Genomic DNA, 9,424 nt, shown 5'->3' with positions numbered 1-9,424 from the left:
CCAACACTTTGAATTGTGCTCAGAAACGTACTGGGAGCCAATGTAGGTCTTTCAGGACCAGTGTTATATGGTCTCGGCGGCCACTCCCAGTCACCAGTCTAGCTGCCGCATTCTGGATTAGTTTCAGTTTCCCGGTCACCTTCAAAGGTAGCCCCACATAGAGTGCACTGCAGTAGTATTCTCAGAATGGCTTAACAATCTTTCAATCTTTCAAAAGGAACTCAGAGAATTCCTCAGAGCTCTTGGGGGGGGAATGGGGGGGAATGGGGTCTCCTAACTGTGGGATAACCAATCTCCTATAACCAACATGCTTCAATCTAATTAATGCACAAAGGGGTTAATACCATAAAGTAAGCTGTCCTGCCAGGCTTAGTGAGGTCACTTCCTGTTACCATGGGAAGAAATAGGTAAGCAAACCTATTGTTAACCTCCCAGTCTACCTGAGAAGTTCAATTAGGGAAGAGGCTTCAGGTTGTTGGTTGCTGGTTGCTCCAGCTCAGACCGCATGGCTCTCATCAGCCACTCTTGAGTTCCTATACCAATTATTTAGGAACTTTCATCATTTTGTAACTAAAACAAGTTTTACTGCCTGTGCAACTTTTTCTGAATGCTATATGGAAAAGCACATGAATCTGACCTTTGGAGAGTTTGTAAGTAAATCGTTTTAAACTTACCTAACATGTTGTCTTTTACTATGCTAGGGGAAGAGGAGAACTTTGGAACTCACTTTAAAGGACAGATTTTAAATATCTAACAGCCTATATTTCCATGCTTTACTTGCTGCATATAATGATATTTTAAATCTCTGCTGGGGTTCACTCCCCAAAGAATACTTTCCTCAAACTAGGATCTTGGTATTCAGCAATTCTCCTGTTACAACTATTTTCCTTTTGCACCAACACCAGCACTCTTAAAAACATCACAGCTCCCAGGATTATTGAGGAGAGGGGAGCCATGACTATTCAAAGGGGTATCTTAGTACTTTAATCATATGATGTGAATGTGGCCTATAGCAATTCTCCCTTTATCTTTCCTTAGAGTCCCGCTACCACATTCACACGTAAACACACTATAGGCACTCACAGTCGAACAGCTGACCTCAACAGGGTGCTCTAGTCTCTTTCCTGCCATGCTCCTTCCCACCAGCAACACAAAGCCTATCCATTCCTGGGACTTGAGCTCTGACATATAATTAGCATTCTATTGCACCTCAGCAGCTGAGCCAATGGACTTATCTTATGAACGGCTGCAGAAGCTCTAACAGCCAATAGTCTTTGAGGTCTGAAGGACTGTTCTGCAAGTTGTTGGGGTGTTTTGTTTTTGTCTTGCTTACTGTTTTCAATTACCGTATTTACTCGAATCCAATGCTCACCCTTTTTGGCCAAATTACGTTGTGAAAATTAAGGTGCACATTGGCACAGTACAATAAAAATAACAAAAATACCTCCTAACCTCAACTCCCTAAGCCATTTCCAGCAACTTTAGGGTTCACAGTGGGGCAAGAACCACTATATATTGGCAGATATGTGCTCTGTGCCCTGCATGTTTACTCAGAACTGTGGTGGACTTTGGGCTTTCAAATTTCAGCGGCACCCTGTGTAACACTGACATTTAGCACCCGCCTCTGCCTCTCACCTTCCATTCTAAGTCATGGTTGCAGTGCCCTCTTGGCTCAGTGCCCAGTGCGGGCAATTCAGTCACACTCCCCCAAATCCAACACTGCTCAGAAGTCCAGCTGAGCTCAGGTAAGTTACTATGTGCACATGAGTCTGCCGTGTTAATTTTATCTCTCGGCGGCCATGATAAGCGCTCTAAATTAACCAATGCTGACTTTGCCTTTCCAGATTGTCAAGCAGGCAATTCTTGTGTCTTATCAAACTATCTCCACGTGTCTCTGTGAACAGCGCCTTTTTGTCCCAGAGTAAAACCAAAACACATGCACGGGGGGGTTCGCTTCCAAAATGAAAGCACTGGAAATAGCAAAGGAAGCAGCATAAAATGCATTGCAGGCCAAGGAAGCATTAAAGAGAAGAGAGGCAACGTGCAGTGCAGACAAGGGTCTGCCACCCTTTGCACTCTTTGCAGCATTAACCCATGTGCATTTTATAGTCATTAGCAACTGTACTAACGAGAAGTTCTGTGAGGGAGGGGTGCTCTTACACTGATGCGCAGGCCTGAAGCTTCTACTTTGGCCATTCTTATGGCTGAAAGGGTGACATTCGCATCTCCTACCTTTAATTCCTTGTGACTTTGAGAGAGCCATACGATTTTAAGCTCCCTAAAGAAACTTTGTTTGACGCCCTCCTCAAATAAGCAAAAAAGGTTCTGACTTAAAAGCTTCTTGGCCTTGACCATATTCCCTGCCAATTAGATCCATGAGTTGTGTCAGGTTTCAGAAATGAAATGTTAATCCAGACAAGGCAGAGGAGCTAAGACCATAGCTCAATGAAAAAGCACATGGATTGCATGCAAAAGGTCCCAGTTTAAACACCGCCCCCTCCGCCTCGCTTCTCCGGGTATGACTAAGAATTGGAAAGAAATCTGCCTGAAACCTTAGAGAGCAACTTCCTGTGTTGAGCTAGATGGGCTTATAGTATCAGGCAGTGGCATGTGGTGAACTTTTTCGTAGGGCAACAGTTAGGGCCAGAGGTGCCAGTTTACAAGAGCAATTGGGGGAGGGGGGCGATGTCATGCGTATGATGTAGTGACATCCCAATGTCACTGAGCTGAAGTTTCCCAGGCTGAAGCTTCCCAGTATCTGACAGGCTACTGGAGCCCTCCAGCCTCCTTCCCCAAGCTGGGCAGGCTTTGGGAAGATGGCAGGAGGGCTCTTGGACCCTGCAGAGCATTGCACCACCTTCTAATTTACAGTTAGGCAACTAGCATAGTTCCCCCCCCCCCCCCCAGCCCACAGACCACACATCTCTGATATCAGGTCCCATCAGCCTATTTTAGATGAGGTTGTGCTCCACATGAAGTAACAGGTTGGCAACTCGGGGGTGCTGGAGATATCAGGCATTAACCGTGCTCATTCCCTAGTCCAGATAGGATTCCTACAACAACACAGAGATGTGCAACTGCTGTTCATACCATCTTTCATGACTTAAAGAATCTCAGTTATTTACAAGAGTCTTCAGATTGCCCAAGGTTTACTAAGGGACTGTGCCTAGTAGCATTCTGTTCCATTATAAAATAATATTATGTCTGGGTAGGCTTCCCTGAATACAAAAGTTCTTAGTAAAAATGTTTCTACACACACGGGGGGGGGGGGATGCATACATACACACACCAGTGGTGAACTATGCCAGGAAGAAGAAAAATGTGATTGTCAGAAAGATTTCCAAAGTACAAAATAGATGTTAAACTCAGCAAGCAGAACAAAACAAAAATACTAGTAATGTTAGTAATGCTACACCCACAAAACATCACAAATCTGTTGCACATGCACAATAAACACAAGAGCATGATTCTGATCCTTTAGAACAGGGGTAAGATATTCTTACATGACAACTTCAATCATCCCTGATGAATGACCCCGCTGGCTGGGACTGATGAGATCTGGATTCCCACAGCATTTGGAGGGCCACAAGTTTTCAGAGTTGGTGGGGGAAATGTCACAGAATTTAGTAAAAACAAGATCAAAAGATGGTTGTTGTTGTTGTTGCTGCTGCTGCTGTTGTTAGCACAACAACTCTTCGGCCAGACCAAAAGCAGTGCAAATGACAAGGTACGTCCAGAAAGGCATGTTTAGAAGTTTGGTTTGTGACACATGGTGAAGAGCTCAAAGCAATTCTTCAATCTAAACACCGTGGGCTGGATCTGATGATCTGTTGCAGCCATATCTTCATAACAGCCAAAAGTGAAGCTAAAATTTGAGTGAGGCGTGCCACCCCCATTTAGTGATTCAACTCATTGATGCTAATAAGATAACTCTCCCGAGTAAGTGATGCCAGGTCTGGACAGGCCCTTTTAGAGTTGTCATTCAAAGATTCTCATGATTGCAGTTGCCTGAGCGTGAAGAACAAAGGTTTCTAGTTACAGAACCAACGCCATATACCCCTTTGATTTTGCAGAAATATTTGCTGCAAACCCAACATTCAAATTCTTCTAGCATGGCCTGGCATCATTCGAAGATGCCTATCGTGTAACAGTAGTAACGTAAAACAAATGTCTAGATATTAGATAGGTCTGTTTGGGATAAGCATTCACTAGGTTTCCAGGTTGCTGGGGGTTTTATAATTACAGTTTATTGCAGGACACCAACACGCAGATAGCAATAAATGTGTTGCCTGAAGATGATGTTCTTTGATACATTGGAGGGTTCATAATCCTTTGTAATATACTCTAGCTTGAATCCTTGCTTTCTGTGTGTAAAATATTTCCAGAAATTTCTGGGTGTGCTCCAGCCGAAGCAAGGCACTTTTGAGTTTCGCTGTTTTGAATGGGAAGGATGTAAACATATGCTCATATTATTTTATTTGTTAAATTTCTATACCACCCTTCATCCGAAGATCACAGTGGAACTTCACAATGGAGCTTAATTATGGCTGCATCATGCCATCCATAAGCTGTAGAAAATGAACTTCCAGCATTACTAATGACCCTGCTTGCTACAGATTTTCTGTGTATCATTCGAGGCAAATCATGGTCCCCCACAAGAGGCTTAGTTGGGGATAGCAATCAGCACTGGGTGGGAGCTGCCATTTTAGTTTCCTACAATCCCCATACATTGCATTGTTCTAGAGCATTGAATGAAATTAAAAGGGTGGCTCCCAGACCCCCAAGGACATTCCCCATGATATCTCCAAGGAACACTGCATTGGGGAACATTGTGGGAAATTAAACAGCAACCTCCCAGGGCAGGATTCAGTGTAGGACACTGTAGCCCTCAAAAGATTATGTGTAAGGACACTGGACCTCTTTGTGATCATGGCTAAACATAAGTGAATTTCAGATATTCAAGACGGCTTTGTATTAGAGCTTGGACCTGTTGCTTCAGTGGTGAAGTAACTCAAGAGTGAGAGTTTATATAGGAGCTGGCCGTTAGGCAGATCCTGATTCTGGCAGGTGCTTGCATGCATTTCCCCTTCCTCCTAAGTAGCCTCATAGGCAGTTAAACAGCCACTTTGCCAGCAACTCTGAGGCTCTTGCATGGCTCATCATCTCTGTTGCTCCTGTGGTCCTGAGAGTTTTGTCCTATTAAGGACTGGTGGCTGTATGCTTCTCTACCTACAAGTTTAAATGTCATGACTTCCTGCAAAGAATCTTATTATTATTTCAGCAAGGGTATTGAGAATTCTTACAGCACAGCATGAACATAATAAAAACTAAACTAAAAACAGTAACTGCAGCAGCCAACACTGCAACAAATAGACTCTCACATCTCTAAATCCTAAAAGTAGCAAGCAAATGGTATAAACAACAAGGCAATATGAAAGCTTGTGCAAATAAGAATATTTTCACTTCATATGTCAAACTTATGACCACAAGGACCAGGCATGCAGATCTGGAGAGGACACACAACAGGTGATGTGCCACCCATAGAAAAAGCCAGTTCTCCAGTCCCCACCAGCCTGACCCAGAGATGGACCTTCCAAGATGACTTCAAAGCATGGGCATCATACAAGAGTAAGTGGTCCTTGATTTCAATCCTGATTTCAAACCATATAAGGCTTATCCACATGTTACACTTAAAACAGGTAGAGGTTGTCTCTACACAAGTACTAGGGTGGAAGGGTTACAGCTTAGTGCTAGAGAATCTGCTTTGCATGGTTCCAGGTTCCAGGTTCAATCCCTGGCATCTCCAGGTAGGGCTTGGAGATAGCCCTGCCTGCAGTCCTGGAGAGCCACTTCCAGTTAGTGTAGACAGTACTGGGCTAGACAAACCAATGGTCTGACTCAGTAGAAGGCAGCTCCTTATGTTCTTAGGTGTTTGTGAGAAACAGCGTATATTTGTTGATATGTGCAGCTCAGTAATTCGTGTGCACAGATACACAGACTGTGAACACCCCTGTAGTAGTGGTGGTGGTGGTGGTGGTGTTGTTGTTGTTTCGGTTAATACCAACATTTTTAATTGTGCCCATAAATACTTGGGAAGCCAGCAAAGCTGTTTCAAAACTAGCAGGATGTGTTCTGCATTTTGAACTAATTGCCAAGAGATCCTCAAATACAGTCCCACTGGCAGCATTCCTAGTGAAGGCTGGGTGTTACTGGAGCATGGATAACCATGACAGCTACCTTCTGTCCAGGTGGGGTTGCTCTTGCCACACCACCTAGGCCGGTGAAAGTGCTTTGTGTCACTAATGCTGTTTGAGCATCCAAAGCACTCCCAGTCTGTCTATCTGATCTTTAAGAGCAATGCTATCCAGAAAATATTGAAAATCCCACATGTAAGGGCATCTTGACGGAAAACCTTTTTTAACGAAGAACCAGCGTGTGTTTGTGTTTTAAAGATGCAGTCTACACTCACCTGCCTACAGACACTACTGCTTTCAAGGAAACATAAGCAGGTCAAACAGACCATCTACTAACAGCAGCCTCATCTTGTCTTGATGTTGAGCCAGCTGTCATCCATATGCTGATGACATTTTACTCCACTCAGAGGGTGGAGTAATGACATTATCTCACTCAAAGGGTTCATGGAGATTGAGGACAGAATGGAGGACAGGACAGATCTCTAGAAAACATCATAGCACAGATTCCATGGTGCAGAGGGTAGAACTAAAAAGACATGGGCATATTCTTATAGGTACACGGCTGCTTGATTGTTTATTCCTATTGCTTAAGAGGAAATCACGAGGGTTCGAGATTATGGGGACATGGAATCTTGAGACTAACAGTAGCTAAAAGCAGATGGGAACTTGCTGCAGAAACAAAGCAAGGCTCATGCTTGGGCAAGAGTTTTAAATAAAGCCTTGATGAACACAAGGATTTGGGTAATGGCAGCATGGCAACTGTCTTGAAGATGAATCTAGGGGTGGGACATGGTGTACTGCATTAGGAGCCTTTTGCTCATGAAGATAGAACAGCAAGACAAGGAACTGGGTTATCACTGAGGAGCAGACAAAGATCTGGGGAGTCAACTAGAAAGGACACCGCAAGTTGGGTAGAGATAAGGAAAGGGGCTAAAAGGCTGTGGTCAGATAGAAATAAGTGGCAGAGATATGGGTACATTCTGGAATGAAGGAACTAAATGAGTAAGTATGAAGCAAAAAGGACCTGGTGTTAGACACGTGAGAACCTATGCATGTGTTGTTCATTTTCTGTTATTTCTTGTTTATTCTTCATTTTGTTATAGTTAAATTATGTTACAATAAATATTTAAGAACATTTGAAATTGTCTGATCTATCACTGTTTGGTTCCAGAGGTGAGAAGACCCCAGTGAATTCCAGGTTTGCATCTTCAAGCAGAGTTATAGGAGCCTTACTGGCAAGTGTTATGTGTCACATCATAAAACTTCTCATAAAATGAAATTCCACAGCAACAGCTTCTGGAACTGCCTGTCAAATAGGAATGGAAACATCTGGGCATGGTACCACTTGTCCCTACCTGACTAACTGATCCAGAAGGATGCTTGATGGTGTCAAGGGCTGCTGAGACGTCTAAAACAATCAGCATGGCCACATTCTGCCCCCACCCCTATCCTTCTTCTAGCATAGGTCAGGATAACCCTGAGGACAACCAAGGCAGTTGTGGTGGCAAGCCTGGATCGAAAGCCACAATGAAAGCGATCAAGGTAACCTGTATTATTTAGGAGTGCCTGGAGATGCAGGACCACCAACCCACTCAAGAGAAAGAGCTATTAGCAACTGGTTGGGTAGCTTATCCTCCACTTCCAGGCTCAGCTTCTTCAGGAGTGGCTTCATGATCACCTCCTACAAGGCAGACAGGCCTTCTCTCTGTCTCTCTCCTAATGAAGCATTTACAGTCTCTTGGAACCAACCAGTCACCACACTCCTATCAGATGTTCTAAGCTGTTGCAGGCAAGGATTGGGTAAAACAGTGCCAAGTCATACTCCTCAGAGCACCTGTCCACATCCTCGGGTCACAATAACTGAAATTCATCCATGAGAAAATGACTAGGTGCCATGATAGATATGAGTGGTTTTGTTCTCAAAGTTATTTATTTATACACCACACACTCCACTAGAAAATTTAACAGGGTGGTATACAGCACAAAAGCACAACATTACCATAACATCAGTATAAAAAATATCAAAAACCTATTTTTAAAAACTGGGATCCTTTTTAAAAATGCAATTTAAAACAACATCTCTTTCTGAATTCCTATTGGCAAGAAGTTCCACAGGGCAGATCCTGATGCACTAAATGCTCAGTCCCTAATAAAGGCTGGCTGTATCTCAGGAGCAAAAATGTCCCATTGGAAGATCTTGGGGATGGAGATGGAGCAAAGGGAATCAGGTAGTTCTTATGATGTTTTGGACTCGGTTTGTTCAGGGCCCTTGTGAATTTATACAGGAACCTTGAATGGGACCCAACAGCAGATTAGCAAAGACATTCCCTAGTTCCCAGGTAGGCAGCATAATTACCCTCAGTTGTTGGACTCACCTCTGACCAGTGGCCATGTTGGCTGGGGCTGGTGGGAATTGTTGTGCAACAATATCTGGAGGGCACAACACTGACTGCTCCTGCCCTGCCCTTTGGTTATAGAGCTATATTACCCAGGGTTCCCTGGTAAGAGAGAATGACTGTTCGACCAACTGGTAGAGTAGGTATGCCCAAGTATCCAGTGATATGCATGATGCTATAAGTCCACAAAAATATGTAGATGTGTTGTTTTTGTGGCAGTGCAAGAGAGTAGCTGTGATTTCAGCTTTGGTGGGAACATGAGTAGAGCAAAGAGGACTAATACCAATGGGACTGTACAAAAGACCAAACTCCATTTGGGAGCTTGTCTTGGATGTCTTTCCTCAGCCAATACTAGTCTTGTTTAGATGCTCGGTTTGGCTTGAACCAGAGTGTCTATAGACCTCTGTCTATTTCCTTTCCCCAGGCCCCCACAATAGTAGCCCCAGGGCAATTTCACATACTAGGTAACTATAAATCTGGAGGTCCACCACATGTCTTCTCATAACAGAACCTTAGTCAATCACAGCTTTTTTAAAAGACTTTGTCACCCTCTCTATCCATGTGTTCAGATGTACACCAAATAAAGTATTTGACTACACCTACCAAAAATGTAATGCATGAATGGCATGTTGGAGATTATGTTGGGCAGGATTTTGGAAATGACTTTGGTCCTCAGCAAGAAGAGGTTGGAGAGGAAGAAGAAGAAAAAGCCCACTTCATTTCCCAGTGTCTGGTTGCACCAAAGCCGCATTATTTGGGAAGTGATAAAAGGGTGAGGAATGGTGGTGTCTTTAAGCAGTTAAACATTGCCAATAAAGATCTTGCAAGCTACAC

The 9,424-nt window shown here is 43.6% G+C and overlaps 1 long non-coding RNA gene across 2 annotated transcripts; it reads left to right on the top strand.

The window, feature by feature from the left end:
* The first annotated feature begins 429 nt into the window (after positions 1-429).
* LOC307210002 lies at positions 430-9,169 on the top strand. 2 transcript variants are annotated; one of them, XR_013835810.1, is made up of 3 exons: positions 430-650; positions 5,491-5,628; positions 9,160-9,169. It is a non-coding gene; the product is annotated as an uncharacterized lncRNA (long non-coding RNA). The 2 variants fall into 2 exon arrangements; XR_013835811.1 differs by lacking the exon at positions 9,160-9,169 and adding an exon at positions 7,366-7,703.
* The last annotated feature ends 255 nt before the right edge of the window (positions 9,170-9,424 follow it).

The sequence above is a fragment of the Podarcis cretensis genome (assembly GCF_951804945.1).
Source record: "Podarcis cretensis genome assembly, chromosome: 1".
NCBI classification, from domain to species: domain Eukaryota; kingdom Metazoa; phylum Chordata; class Lepidosauria; order Squamata; family Lacertidae; genus Podarcis; species Podarcis cretensis.
The sequence above is the reverse complement of the archived record's forward strand: the minus strand, read 5'-3'. Positions and strand labels throughout refer to the sequence as shown.